This window comes from Protopterus annectens, chromosome 10.part0, assembly GCF_019279795.1.
Source record: "Protopterus annectens isolate FY-2018-M chromosome 10.part0, PAN1.0, whole genome shotgun sequence".
In the NCBI taxonomy this organism is placed as follows: Eukaryota; Metazoa; Chordata; order Ceratodontiformes; family Protopteridae; genus Protopterus; species Protopterus annectens.
In genome coordinates, this window is record NC_056744.1 from 1,485,504,868 (window position 1) to 1,485,520,793 (window position 15,926).

The window sequence follows — 15,926 nt, forward strand, 5'->3', positions numbered from 1 at the left end:
TACATGGTTGGTGACGACTTATCCTTCCTAATACCTACTGAAAACTTTACGGGAAATAAGACTGTACATTTTGATAGTGTTTTGTTCAGGATGTGATAAATTCATGATCAAAGTATAAAAATAAATGCTTGTGCTAGTACACTGCTTTAAAGTTTATGTTTTACAGCTTTTCTTTAATTATTCTATGACTGATACTAGCATTAAAAGAGTTACATTGCAGTTAATATGACTGAAAGTCTTCTTTAGTTTATTGGCTTATTGATGTTATAACATTGCACTGAAATTAGGTATCATTACTGAAAGTCTTGTCTTCATTCATTATCTTAGTACCCATATGCTTTTGCTATGAACTTAAAGTCTCAGGACTGAAATGGAGGTTTAGCCTTCCTTTATTATGTTACTACTCTCATGCTTTGGCACTGAACTTTGATATCAGGACTGGCAAGCTGTACTCATGCATTCAGTCTGAATCTCAGATATTACCCCGTCTCTGGAATAGGGTCCTCATCCATGTGAAGCAGAGTTCCTCCCTAACCCAATTCAAGTGCAACCTGGACAACTGGATGTGAAACAGGAAATTCATCCCTGGTTTGGCACCTATGTCTCTAATGGACTCAGGCAACCTGTAAATAGTTAATCTCTCAGGCCCTAGCTTGTAAATGTGTTATCTCCCAAGCCCCAACTTACACTTATCAAGCATATCAGAACTTGTCACAGATTTGGTATGCATAGCTAGGCTTAAAAAGCGCTTGTGGTCGTTAGCATAGTAAACGCCTATAAACCTATGATGCTTTCACTGTTAAGTTGCCGAACTGAAGATTAGGATCCTGGCCATTAATATATGTTTTTTTCAGGTGAATACATGCTGCAGCAGCAGCAATCAAGCGAGAGGATGGACATCTTCAGACCTGAAAAGAACCATAGCCTCATGGAAGCTCTCAGGGCATATGGCAAATGCCATTTTGGCAAAGAGGGTCCAATACAAGTTGAGAGCGCTAGGGCATGAAAGTGAACTGTTTTGGATATAACTGAGCACCTTCATTATCTCCCCCTTACAAACACCATTACCAAGGTTTCACCCCACTGAACTAATCATAGTAAATTATCACCTAAACTTCCCAAAAAAAAATCACTATAGCCTCAATTTACCTCCCACCAGGTAATAACATTCCTGTCCTGGAAAACATACTTTCCTGGCTGACTGGCAACATTTCCTATGAAACCATAATTCTGGGAGATATTAACATAGACTGGTCAAAACTCATGTCTGACTCCCTCAATATGGGTATAAATCTCCACGGTTTCAAACAACTTATCACATTCCCTACTTGCATTAATAAACTACCAGTACCAGTATTATCCTTGACTGGATACTCACTAATGACCCTAATCTTTACCACAATCCAAGCACCCTGTCCAACTTCCATTCACATCCAAAGAGACTCTATTCCTATACCTAGATCGCACTTTTATAGAGACTGATGTAAACTATCTTCATTTAATGCTGATTCTTCCAACTCTACTCTAGCATCCATAAATTGGTCCTTCCTTCACTACCTTCCCCTTTATGAAGCCATAGAGATATTTGACGAAACTTTCCACAGCATCTTAGACTCACTTGCTCCCCAAAGAAAAATTAGTATTAAAGCCACCCATGCACCTTGGCTATCAAAAGAGACTTGCTCCCTCATGCACAAAAGGGATAGTATCTGGAAAGCCTGGAAGAAAACCAAATCCCCAACATTTCTACAAAGCTACAAGGAAATCAGGAACCTCACCAAAAACACATTTAAATAGACAAGAAAAACTTTTATAATACAGCTCACATCAATCCCCTCTCCATCCCCAAAAATTCTGGTCCACCATAAATAAGATCCTACATCCCAACACCCCCTGTACTCCAAACCCCTTCCCCAACAACTCACCACTAGAGATGGCCACCCTTCTCAATGACTACTTCATAGACACCATCCATAAACTAACTCACTCAGAGCAAAACACCAGTCCCCCCACTCTTCCCCTTCTGCTACCAATACAAACAAACCCCTTTCTCTCTTAAACCTGTTCCCACCTCGTATACAAATCTTTTCTTCATAAACTTGCACCTTGTTCCCCATCTGCTGATAAACTACCCTGCTCTTTCTCAAATTTGCTGCTGACTCTATAGCCCTTCCCATCTCTATATTAATAAATAGATCAATTCAAGAAAGTACAGTTCCTGAAATATGGATGTCCTTCTATACCATACCACTACACAAAGGAGGTAACTCCACAGACCCCGCTAACTTCCGGCCAATAGCCATCCTATTTCCTCTTTCTAAAATTCTAGAAAAGTGCATCCACTCTCAACTCCTTAAATACCTTGGACAGAAAAACTACTTAAACCCTACTCAACATGGTTTCCAGCCTATCCACAGCACTGATACATCCCTCTGATCTTTTACTCATACAGTTGCTGAGGCCAGAGACAATAACCAACTTGTATCCTGTCTCTTCCTTAATCTATTCAAAGCTTTGGATACCATGTCACTCTAAACTTCTAACAAAACTAACTGAACTTAATCTCAACTGCCACTGTGCAGTGGTTCTCCAGCTACCTTTCTAATAGACTACAATCTGTGTGATGGCTCACTTCCTTATCTGTAAGTACAGTGGTCTCCAAGAGTTCTATACCAGGTCCCCTTCTATTTAATATCTTTACCAACAATCTTCATTCTGCCTACAACCACTCTACTCTTATCTAGTATGTAGATGATTCCGCTCTCATCACATCCTCTAATAACATCTCAGCTCCTTTCTCTTACACAAAACACTTTCAACACCATCAAAAAAATGGTTCAGTGAAAACCAGTTCATACTAAACCCTAAGAAAACTAAACTCTTTGTCTTCCTACCTAATTCATTCTCAGTTCATAAATCTTCCTTCTCCATCTCCTCACTAGATAATACTATCATCAAAGCAGATCCACATACAAAACTCCTTGGCACCATAATAGATGACCAGCTTAAATTTGACTATCATATTCACCAGTGTATTAGGAATACTCATAAAAAATTAGGATTATTGTATTGTAATAAAAAATTCCTTAGTTCTTCTTTCGACTTTTCCCGGTTAGGGGTCACCACAGCGGAACTCCGGTCCGCTAATAACTGACAGTAGATTTTTTATGGTGCCAATTTGCCAGCCCGATGCCCAACCTTCAATGAAGGCACTCCCATTCACTCATGTCTTTCAAATGCCACCCAACTGCGGGGAGGACATGCAGACTCCACACAGAAAGTGCTCCATCTGAGAATCGAACGTGAGAACCTCTTGCTGTGAGGCGACAATGCTACCACTGCACCACCGCGGCTATAAAAAATCCCTGGCAAGAGCATTCCTTCTACCAGGCCTACTGTAGGCTTCTCCCACTCTTACAAACCTACAATCCACTCAAATCTCACAACTAGAACAAACCTATAATAAAATCACCAAATTTGCAACTATCCACCCTTATAGATCTCACCATTGCATTGCATTAAAACAACTGAAGTGGCCGGAATTCCCCCATCAACTTATTATAGCACAACTACAAATCACCCACTCCATCCTATACAAACCTACTGCTTGCCCCTCCCTCTCAACACTTGTTTCATTCTACACCCCCACTAGACCTCTCAGAAGCTCTGACCAAAAACTCCTTGCCATACATAAACCCAACAGAAACAATAGTAAATTATTTTACAACCACAATGTGTCTTTAGCTTGGAACAAACTTCCTTCCTACATTAGAAATACCTCTATCACTAATCATTTTGAAAAGCAACTAAAACTATTACTCCTAAGCTCATGGATCTGTCCATGTCAGTAACCTACATAAATCCTTCCATCCTTTTCCAAACCTTAACTCTCATCTCTCAACATATCTTTTTCTCCCCACTCAACCATCTTAACAGTTTACTCTTCCCTTTAATCTCCCATTTTAAGTATTTTTACTATACTAAGCAATGTCACATGTTAGCTTCCATTGCATCCACAAACAGTGTAATTCTTGCATTGTATTCTGTTTTTAACTGTTATTGAATTTATTAGTGGGCTTCCAGCCACACCTACTCTACCATCTTCTTACCTAGACTCAGTCATAAATATATACTGTGCACAGTATATATTCTCTCCTTCAGGAGGAGAAGGAAACCACACTCACTACAATTCCAGTCTCACATAGACCTACCACGACAGCAAACCAAACACATAATCACACAAAAACATACTCAGAGGCTCTAAATAAAGATCTGCCGAAGCAGCAGAGACTTCCAAAGCAGACACCCAAGCAGCCGCTACCCCAAAACAAAACACGTGCAACACATATCTCACAAAGCCAGTGTGCCAAACAGTCACAGCCCTTAAGACTAAACAACACACCTGATACACTTGTAATAGGTGACTCTATCGTCAGGCACACTGACATCCCGCTCACCAGGCTGAACAAGGAGAGGGTCACGGTGAGCAGCCTGTCAGGCGCTAGGATCCGCCACATAACACAAGCACTCAGGTCACTCCAAGGCAAGTACAAATATGACTCAGTCATTGTCCATGCTGGTGTGAATGACCTGAGACTTACCTCCCTGGACTACATGAAAAGAGACATAAAGGAGTTCTCTGAGCATGTAGCCCAGGCCAGTATGACCCTGACCTTGAGTAGCATCTTACCCTCACCAAGAATGATGCCACAATATGAAGACAAGATGATCAATTTCAACAACTGGCTTAAGTACTGGTGTCATTCAAAGGGGATCCAATGCCTGTCAGCTTGGGATGATATGCTCAACAAGCCACGATGCTTCGCTAGGGACAGCTTGCACCTGTCACCCCTGGGCTTTCGGATATTGGCAAATGCTCTTGCTACCCCCATAGTGCCTTTTTTTAGGCAAGGCTCAAAAGACAAACCCACCTCTATAGGTATCACAAGGGATAAGAAACTAAGAGTAATGCTACTCAACGCCAGAAGTCTAAACCTCAAGATGTACGCACTAGAAACTCTCCTTAGCATGGAGAACATCGATATCTGTGCAGTAACAGAAACCTGGTTAAGGGATCCCGAGAGCACCCCAGCACTACCAGGTTATACCTCATACCATGCTTTTCGGCCCCAAAACTTGGACCGAACCACAAAAGGAGGGGGAGTATTGATATTCATCAAAGATACCCACACCTCCACGTTGGTGGCAAAGCACTAAGCATCAGAGACTATCCATGTGCAACTAACAGTGGGTAAAACTGCCTTCCAGTTTATAGCCTGCTACAGACCATCCTCCCAAACCCAGGAACCCCAATTGGCCTTCCTGAGAACACTGGAAAATATGAAGGTCTCTCCAAACACCATTATATTGGGAGACTTCAACTACCCAAACATAGACTGGGAGCATTACTCTAGCTCCAACACCCTAGCCCAAAGGTTCCTAGAATTTATAAACTCAAATGCTATGGAACAACTTGTTACCACTCCCACAAGAGGGGAAAACATATTGGACCTGATCATCACCAACATAGAGACTCTATGCTCCAGACCAGAAGTGTATCCCTCACTGGTAAGATCAGACCATAAACTAATCTCACTGGATATTCACATCCCGACCCCACCCCCTGCCCAGAAAACCACAGTGAAAAACTTCTCTAAAGCAAATTTCACACTCCTCAAAACTGATGTGGAATCCTTCAAAGCCCCCGGGCCTGTGGAAAATACGGCCCAGACCGCAGAATCCTTTATAAACGCATTCTATGAACACCTTCAGGAATGCATGGATCATGCAATCCCAAATAAAACCAAGACCCAATCCTCCAAAGGCAGATGTCCTGTCTGGTGGACCCCAGCCATAAACAAACTATACAATAGAAGGAGGAAACTACTAAATGATAGAGTAAAATCCCAAAAAGGGAAGGCATCACTGATCAGTATTAGCAAAAAACTACGGGCACACATAAAATTGTCTAAGGTTAGCTTCGAGAGAAAAATTGCACAGGACACTAAGGATAATCACAGGGTTTTCTTTAGTTATGTTAGGAACCTAGGTGGTAATTCCCAGATATGCTTAGAATTAGTCCAAAATGACAAAAAATACACCAAACCCACAGACATTGCCAACATCCTAGCTGACAGGTTCAGCGCAAACTCCCCCCCCCACCAAAAGGGCAAATATCTATCCCAGCAGAGTGCTGCCCCCCTGACATATCAGATGTTCAGGTAAGAGCCGCCCTCTCCAAAGCAAAAAACACAGCATCAATGGGACCAGACGGTGTCCCGGGCTGCGTCCTACATGAACTCCAAGAAGAGCTAAACCCAAACATAAAACTACTGTTTAATCTCAGCCTTACTACAGGATATGTGCCCAAAGAGTGGCGTACAGCAACAGTGGTCCCTCTCCATAAAGGTGGTGCCTCAACGGATCCTGGAAACTATCGCCCCATAAGCCTGACTAGCTTGGTCTGCAAAGCTATGGAAAGGATCATCATGGACCTCATAAATAAAGATATTGGGGACCTACAAACACTGGATCCTACCCATTTCAGCTTTATTAAGGGCAGATCCTGCCTCTTAAACCTGGTTGATTTCTTTGAAACAGTCACCAAGGCCATTGACGAGGGGAAGGTGGTCCACATAGCCTACCTGGACCTCGCAAAAGCCTTCGATACAATACCCCACTCGGGCATTATAGATAAGCTCACCAGCTTAAATATAAACCCCTATGTCAATAGATGGATTGCAAACTGGCTCAAGGACAGAACCCACATGGTTAGAATTGCTGGAGCCATGTCAGACTCCAAACCAGTTACAAGTGGTGTTCCACAAGGCTCAGTCCTGGGACCTCTCTTGTTCGGTATATATTTCTCGGAGTACAGGCCAACACGGAAGGACTGTGTCTGACCAAGTTCGCAGATGACTGCAAACTGGGTGCCATAATCAACTCTTCAGTCGACACAAGCATCCTCCAAAAGGGCCTCATAGAAACAGACAACTGGTGCCAGAGCCATGGCCTCAAGCTAAATGCCAAAAAGTGTATAGTCATCCCCTTTGGCAAAAACAAAGTGCCCACAAATTACCACATAGGTGGTAATCCATTAAGTACAGAAGAAGTAATTAGGGACCTGGGGACCCAAGTTGATAGCAATCTCTCATTTGACAACCACGTGGCCAAAGTGGTTAGAAAAACATTTTATATAGCCCACCTAATCATGAAGGGATTCACATCTAGATCAGGGGACATTATCGTGCCTCTTTACTCATCCCTCATCAGGCCCATAATTGAGTACAATGCCCCTTTTGGGATGTACCTTACCAGACACCTGCAGCAACTGGAAAGACCCCAAAAGTACCTCACCAACAGGATCAAAGGGCTCAAACAGATGCCATATGCTGCCCGGTTAAAGAACCTCCAGCTCTACTCAGTGGCATACCACCTGTTCAGAGGCGATCTGTGCCTGACGTATAAAGCCATGTCCAACCCAGAATTAATGGACATGCTGCACCTCAGAAAATCCAAATCCCATCGAGCTACGTGCTCGAGAGACTTGAACCTCAGCACTGAAATAAATTAGACATGCTGGAGGGACAGAATCATAAGCCAGAGGCTCCCTTCACTCTGGAATAAAATCCCAGTCCAGGTTAGGCAGAGTCCATCATTGACTGTCTTCAAGAGGAATCTTGATGAGTGGATGGGAGATCGTAGGTTTACCCCGGGTATTACTTCTGTGTCACTGTTAGACAGAGGCACAGTATACTAACCACGAAAAAGGGCATAGCAAAATAAATTTAAAATGGGTGGCGAAAGCCAAACACATTCTGGCTAGGCTTATAAATGCCCTAGGGCAGATAGCCTAGTATGAACCTATGAACCTATGAACAGTCAAAGATGCTTCTCAGTTGTAAATATATACTGTACTCAGTCAATGTTGCTATTTTCTTTAAATTGTAAACCTTGCAACTGTTTTGGCTGTGCTAAGCAATGCTTGTTTTGTTTTTTCACTACAACTACTATGTATATCTCAAATTATATGTTTCAGTCTTACTTGATGAATTTATTTATGTAATTACCATGGAGTTTTTCTCCTCGGGTCTCCACTAAAAATGGGCTTCTGGCTCAGCTGTACTAACCCAGTTAACAAATGTCAAATAAATAAATAAATAAATAAAAATAAAAATCATGATGATGGCACCATCTCAGAGGTAGCAGTGTTCACTGTAATGCCTGTGGTGTGTGTCTGTGTATGTGCGTGTGCGCTTGTGTGCGTATGTGTGTCCGTGCGCGCGTGTGTGTGTTTGTGTTTTAGTTGAGAAAAAAGTGATTGGTTACATACTTCTACTAGAATGGACTTTTATCTAATAATAATGTTTTTTTTTTTATCAGCACAATTCATTTATTTGATTTGCTGTCACCTCTTTCTCTCTGAGCTTATTTTTTTCTATGTACTTAACTTTTTTCTGTCTAAGGTTGAACAACAACACTCCTACTGAACTCAGGCCCATTCCTTCTCTTTTCAGCCATCTGGAAGAACATCTTTAGTCAGACACTGGGGAGTTCATGAACTCACCTACATCCTGGCAATGAGAGCATTATTTTGTGCATATAGGTCTTCAGCCCAACCTCTTGAGGAAAGCCTTGCCCACATAACTACAGGGAGTCAGAGTGTTCTTCTGCTTTGAGTACATGCATGTGTACATGCACCATTATGAGAGAGGGATTCAGTCTGGACTGATATGAATGGAATTACTACACAGGGCTCTGATTTTTTTCTTTCTTTTTTTTTTTTATTGGATAATTTGGCTGTTTCCTGTTTTTCTGCCTTAAATAGCCAGTGTTTAAACCAGTTTGTACTTGTTTGCTAAAACCTGCAGTGAATTAGGCCTTCTGCCCATGGTCTGCTGTTTTATGCTGAGAGACTACAAAAGATAAGTTGTGTATTTTCAACTGTTTCTGCACTTCTGATAAAGTAAAACAATATTTGCTGCATATCTGTTTAAACTGTGCAACTATTTTTTAGGTCTAGTGAATTCAGTCCTTACCTCAGTTCTGATCTTGTATCCCACTCATCCGCCCAACTGTTATTGTGGTATTAAAGCGCTTTTGAATTGCCCACCTCTACTATAAATTTCATATTGGACACTCCCCCCAGTCTCATTACATCAGCTCATTCTACTGAGTACAGTGAGATCATTTGTGAAGGCCCACCCCTTTAGCTTCTTAACCTTGAATTATCTTCTGTCTCCTAACTTTCTACTAAAAAATAAAAATAAAATGTGCCTCTTCCTACTTCATTTTGCTTGTGCTTAGGTGTTCAATTGCACTTTGTTTGCTGCATTTGTTACTGCTTGTTGGTAGCCTAATACTTTATTTGAGCTGCATTTTACTATTGTGATTTTGAGCTAATTTATCACATTTCTACTGTTTTAAAGCAATTTACTGATTAAATGCATTTCCTTGTTTTTTACTGCAATTCATTACTGTTTAATTGCATTTTACTGCATTTCATTACTGTTTAATTGCATTTTACTGCATTTCATTACTGTTTATCTGTATTTTTCATACTGTGAGCTCTGTAATTTGTCGGTATTGGTTAATCCATCCTTTTTTGTGAGTTGTACTTTCTTAAACCTTAAATTGAGTAGCATAGTCTGAGACAGGTTTGCTGCATCCAGAGCTGCAGGTGCACTGATTGTAACCCTTTGTGAGATATTCCAGCTATGAATTTCCCTTAGTAGCACTTGTCTAATCACCTAGTAGTGCTACTCTTAGACCTTTCACCCTTTACCCTCTTACTTCTCTTTGGCCTCTCTCACTCAGTTTTTTACAAATATGGATGGATAATTTCCTACACTTTCTCCTGCCAATCTGGTTGATATGGACATCCTGAGACAGTGTAGCAACTGCTACATATACATGGGCAACTCTCTACTACTACCACCTAGGAACACAATTTATGAGAGATACAATTACATTAAGAACCTAGAGTCAATGACCTTTCCCTCACAAGCTAGTATTTCTGGTACTAAGAAGGCTGTCAACACAAACACCACACCACAACCAACACCCACACCTACACAACACAAACCCACATATGTGGAGGTCCTCAACAAAAACATACCCAAACAAAAGAAACCTCCAAGGCAAAAACACAAGCAAACTCCACTGCCCACCACACCATACACCACACATAGTCCACAAATGTGTGCCTCACAACCACTAAGGCCTAAACATAAACCCAAAATATTAGTCATAGGAGACTCCATTGTGAGGCACACAGATGTGCCCCTCACCAGGCTGGATAAAGAGAAAGTCATGGTTAGTTGTTTGTCAGGTGCCAGAATCTGCCATATTATCCATGCATTCAAGTCTCTCAACAGCAGGTACTGTTATGACTGTCATAGTCCATGTTGGCATGAATGATTTGAGACATAGCTTCCTGGACTACATGAAGAGAGACATGATAGAACTCACTGAATATGTGTCCCAGGCAGGTATGCTCCTAGCCTTAAGCAGCATTCTACCGTCACCCAGAATGATGCGTCAATACAAACAGAAAATGATTAACTTTAACAATTGGCTTAGTTTCTGGTGTCATTCCAAGAGGATCCAGTACCTGACAGCTTGGAAAGATATGATTGACAAACCATGATGCTTTGCCCGAGATGGCCTGCATCTGTCTTCCATGGGCTTCATAGTGCCTTTTAAGGCGATGCCATGAGGTCAAAACTACCAACATGAAAATTTCATCAAAATGCAAATTAAAGATCATGCTGCTAAATTCCAGGAGTCTAAACATAGAACTGTACTCATTGCAAGCATTCTTAATCCTGGAAGATGCTGACATTTGTGCAGTCAAAGAAACCTGGTTCAAAGATGCGGAGAGCACCCCACCATACCAAATTACTCATCCTATAATACATTCAGACTCCAAACTATGGGCAGCATAGCAAAAGGGGATTGAGTTGCAATATATATAAAATACTTGCACACCTCCAAGCTGGCCAAACAGTATGACATACAGGAGACACTCCAGGTGCAGTTAACCATTGAAAGGACCCCTATTCAAATCATAGCTAGCTATAGGGCCCTAACTTTGACTCAAGATGCCCACTCACCTATCTGGACCTCTTCAAATCTGTCAAGATTCAACCCTTTACCCTGATCCTGGGTGATTTTAACTATCCAACCATAGATTGGAAGAACTACTCATGTCAAAACACAAATGCCCAGAGATTCCTTGAGTTTGTCAATGCAAATGCCTTAGACCAGCTGGGTGACACCTCCACAAGAGATGAAAATATCTTGGACTTGGTATTAACCAACATGAGTAACCACTGCAGTATCCCTACAGTGTCACCCTCCTTGGTAAGATCGGACCACAAAGCTGTCACTTTTGAAGTCACCATCTCCCTCGACCACCTCTAAATAGGGTCAAACAAAAAAAATCTCAAAAGCTAAATGCAACCTCCTGAGGGAAGGTATAAACAGCATCATAGCCCCCACCCTATCTAGAGAAACTGGCACATATGTCCAAACCTACACCAAAGTACTATATGAGCACTTATATAGCTGCATGAAATCTGGACTACCCAAAAGGACAATATCATCCAACTCAAGGAAGAGTAAGCCTATCTGGTGGACATCAGCAATAAATAAACTCTATAATAAAAGGGAAAAAAAAATATTGCTGTTCAGGACCAAGAAGGAGCAAGTGCCTAATTGGAATCAATCTCTCCTTAGTCTGAACAAGGAAATGAGAGCACTAGTGAAATCCTCCAAAGCAAACTTAAAGTCCAAACTGGCCACATCTACTAAATACAGTCACAAGGCTTTCTTTACATATGTCCACAATCTCAAGGGAAGCACCCAGATCTGCTCAGAACTGCTGTTCAAGGACACCACATACCCAAACACCATAGATATAGTCAACCTGCTGGCAGACAGGTTCAGTGAAAACTTTAGCCTTTTGTCCCCTCCCATTGGTAAATCAAAACATACCCAGCACCTGCCACCCTCCCATTATCTCTAGGGAGCAAGTCATCACTGCCTTCTCAAAGGCAAAAAATACATCCTCCATGGGACCTGATAACATCCCAGGCTGCATCCTACATGAACTCAGACAGGAACTTGCAGCACCATTAGGCAACCTATTCAGCCAAAGCCAGAGTACTGTCTTCATACCAGCCAGGTGGAGGACAGCCACTGTCATCCCTTTGCACAAAGATGGAGCATCCACTGATGCAGGAAATTATAGACCCATCAGCCTAACTAGCCTGATCTGCAAGGTCATGTAGCAGATTATCATGGACCTCATTAACAAGGACATTGGCAACCTCCAAACACTTGATCCCACACAGTTCAGTTTCATCAAGGTGAGGTCATGCCTGTTAAATCTGGTTGATTTCTTTGCGATAGTCACCAAAGCCATGGATATGAGTAAGACAGTGCACACCGCCTATCTTGACCTGGCCAAAGCCTTTGATAGTATTGCCCACTCAGGTATAATTGATAAACTCTCTCAACTAGGCACCAGTCGACATGTTACCAGATGGGTAGTAAACTGGCTCACTGATAGAACCCAGCTAGTCCAAATAGGGGAAGTCACCTCAAGCAGTCGACACGTAATGAGTGATGTACCCCAGGCATCGGTCTTGGGGCCTTCTTTGTTTGGGATATACTTTTCTGAGGTGCAGGCCAAAACCAGTGGGCTATGGCTGACCAGCTTTCCAGATGACTGCAAGCTGGGTGCTGTCATCAGTTCCCCTAGTGATGTGAGCATCCTCCAAGAGGGTCTTACCCAAACATATGACTGGTGCCAGGAACACAGCCTCAAACCGAATGCTAAACAATGCATCATCATCCCTTTGGAGAGAGTGACATCCCCACAAATTATCACATTAATAACAAGGTCCTAAGCATGCAATCAAGCATGAGGGACAACACTGAATTCTGACCACCATAAATAAATAATTAAATAAATGCATTCCTTGCACAAGAAGTAGGAATGCGTTACACATCCCGTACGGCTGCAGCTGCCCGTCCATAGATTATAGTTGCAGCGGCTATGCTTTTCAGCCACTTTGCACTATGGCAAAGTGCTGATGCAGCCGTTTGGTTTCGGCGATGTAGGTTACAGGCAAATGTCTTGCGAGCTACACGCCGGAATCCCTCTTGCAGCATCTCTTTCAATAAAATGGCCAAATTCACATTAAATAAATTGAGACAGATATCACTCAAATGTGCCACATCTGTTCTAAACCAAGCAGAATCCCTTTCTACAAACTCATAATGAGACAAAATCTGAATATCCAATGCAATAGTCACACTCAATAACCTATGCTTAATCAACAGATGGGCTAACTCAATACTCTTAAAACTGTGTGCATGTCTCCATACCAATCTAGGTATTATCTCTGACCACACAAATAACTCTAGGAAATTGCTATTTAAAAGATACAAAATACCTAACTATCTCTGCTAATAATCTCCTCTAAGTACCACTCTGAGATCATTGCTCTCTAAATGTACCAACACTTACCTAACCTCACCATCATGAAAGTACAGCTGTTTAACCTTGTCAGCCAACTGAAGTGAAAAAAGGACTGAAGCATTGCTTCTCTCTAAAATCTTTCCAGGTCATATCCCATTTAGCAGGATTCAACTCTAACATGTTCCCTTGAAGAAGTATCACAGCATGCTTCACTGCCCATTAAACAGAGTGTCCAGTGATTACAATCTTGCTGCAGCCTGCAAATAAACAAAACAAACAAAATGAAATGGTAACTAAAAGCACTGAACACATAAAACACTAACCAGTATAATCTAACTAAAATTAAAATGCATCAGAAATCCATATTCCAACCCTTTTTCATGACTTCAAATTAAAATGCATCAGAAACCCATATTCCAGCCCTTTTTCATGACTTCAATTGAACTACCTTTAATGCTAGATCAGAAGCCCTCCCAATCCATATGTCTCAGAAAACATTCTGCCCTAATACCTTGACTTACTAAAGCCTTGTGTGCTACCAGAACAATTGCTCGCTGATACTGCCCTGCCACTAATATCCTGAAAAATCAATGCACTCTCCACCACATGACTCATTCTGAACCACAGCAATGCCCACTTCACCTGACATAACAACTCTTTAGGATTTGCTTGTAATACTACCTGATGTCCTTGCCTGCTCTGATCTATCTTTGATTTATATATCCAAATCACAGCCACTGACTGTTTATTAAAAACATCTCGTCAATAGTTTACCTACCAGTTTGTGGATCAGAAAAACCCATACATACATAAACACAGCCAAAACTGACCACATCACATGCTGTCACAGGTATTAAGAACATTTCTTGTAACCTGAGTAAAAGCGATCTTAAAAGTAACTTGTCTAACAGAAGCCTTCTGTCAAAACTTGTTGCCCTCACCCTCTATCATCCTTTCAGCATTTGCACCACTCCCCAATGTTTAGTAGCATCAAACAAGCCTAACAGCCTTGCCATAGCACTAACAGCTGCAATATACCCGTTAACCATACCCACTACTTTGCCAAGACTTCATCTATACACCACATATTAACACACCAACTTTACAGACCATCTTCTCTGTTTAAGTGGTAGTGGTTGCCTAAAAGCCACAATAGCAGAGACAGTTGAACTATAATCCAGTCTTTTAGACCTGGACTATGACTGCAGTACCAGCCCACCAGTTGCATTCTGCCACTCTGCCACACTTCCTCTCCACCTGCCACTGCCTGGAAATCTGTACTTGGAGTCAACTGATGAAACCCGTCATCCTAAATATAAAATAAGCTATCACATAAAACATTTAGCTTACCCAGAATATGTAATGCTGAAAAAAGACATATTGTCTTCAGGCTAAGTAAAACTGTTCTTTGTATCAAAATTTGCATAAAAGAAGAACTAGCCATCTTCCTAACCAATAACTGCACCACTGCCTCATTGTTTAAATACAAAACAAAAGTATTGTTTTGTTTCTCATCTGCTTTTGCTAATCTACCACCACTGCCCAAATCATCATCAACTCCAAAAATGCAAGATCCTTTTTCCATTCTTGAGTCCAACATCCAGGCCATTCAGTTGCAAACCAATTTTCCTTAACAATTGATGTCATGCCTGCACTACCAACCACATCCATAAACAAACTCAAATCATCAGCTGACACCCAATCATGTTGCCAAAAAGATACCCCACTATAAACCTCTATAAACTGTAAAATTATATCAATGTCCTGTTTAATGCATCTGGTGATGCTTGTTGCACTCTCCTTTCAATAGATTAGCCTCCAATTTATTAAATGTCCTGCCAAAGTCAACTGCCCTATAGATACAATTCAATAAACCAAGCAGTTCCATAATCCCTCTCAACCTAATCATGCCATTATTTCTAAATACACTCAACTTGTTTCCAAATTTTTAACTTTCACAATGGTAAATAAAATAAACCCCGTATTGTAACAATCTCCAAACCCAAATATATTAGCCTCTTACAAGGGCCTTCCACCTAAACATCAGCTAATGAAACTTGTGGGTCCCTACACAAACCAATACATGAAAGTTGCATCTCAAAGTCCACCTGCTTACCTCTAGATCATTAGAAAAATCCAAACAATGAACTGCCAGATAACTACAGGACTGTTGCTGCTAAATCTTTTGCAAAGCTGTGCTAAATTTCTCAAAAGAAGCACAGTCTACTGCAAACATAATTGGCATTGTCTTATCAAAATACAATTTGTCTTTCAAACACATACCCAATGAAGGCGAACCAAATTTCTTACTTGGCAGTAGTCAAAAAGCCCCTTCGATATCAAATTTAACTAACCATGGGTTCTGTAAATCTTTAATAGTACTAACCGCAGCATCCAAAGAAGCACACTGCACCTTTGTATCCTTCCTGTCAATGTG

At 41.3% G+C, this 15,926-nt stretch overlaps 1 long non-coding RNA gene across 1 annotated transcript in view; it reads right to left on the reverse strand.

Annotated features, from left to right (window-relative positions):
• Positions 1-13,731, reverse strand: part of LOC122812847 — a 28,718-nt gene extending 14,987 nt beyond the window's left edge. The window contains exon 1 of the long non-coding RNA XR_006366590.1: positions 13,538-13,731. This is a non-coding gene — a long non-coding RNA (uncharacterized LOC122812847). The remainder of the gene's footprint in view (positions 1-13,537) is intronic.
• Between the last annotated feature and the right edge of the window lie 2,195 nt (positions 13,732-15,926).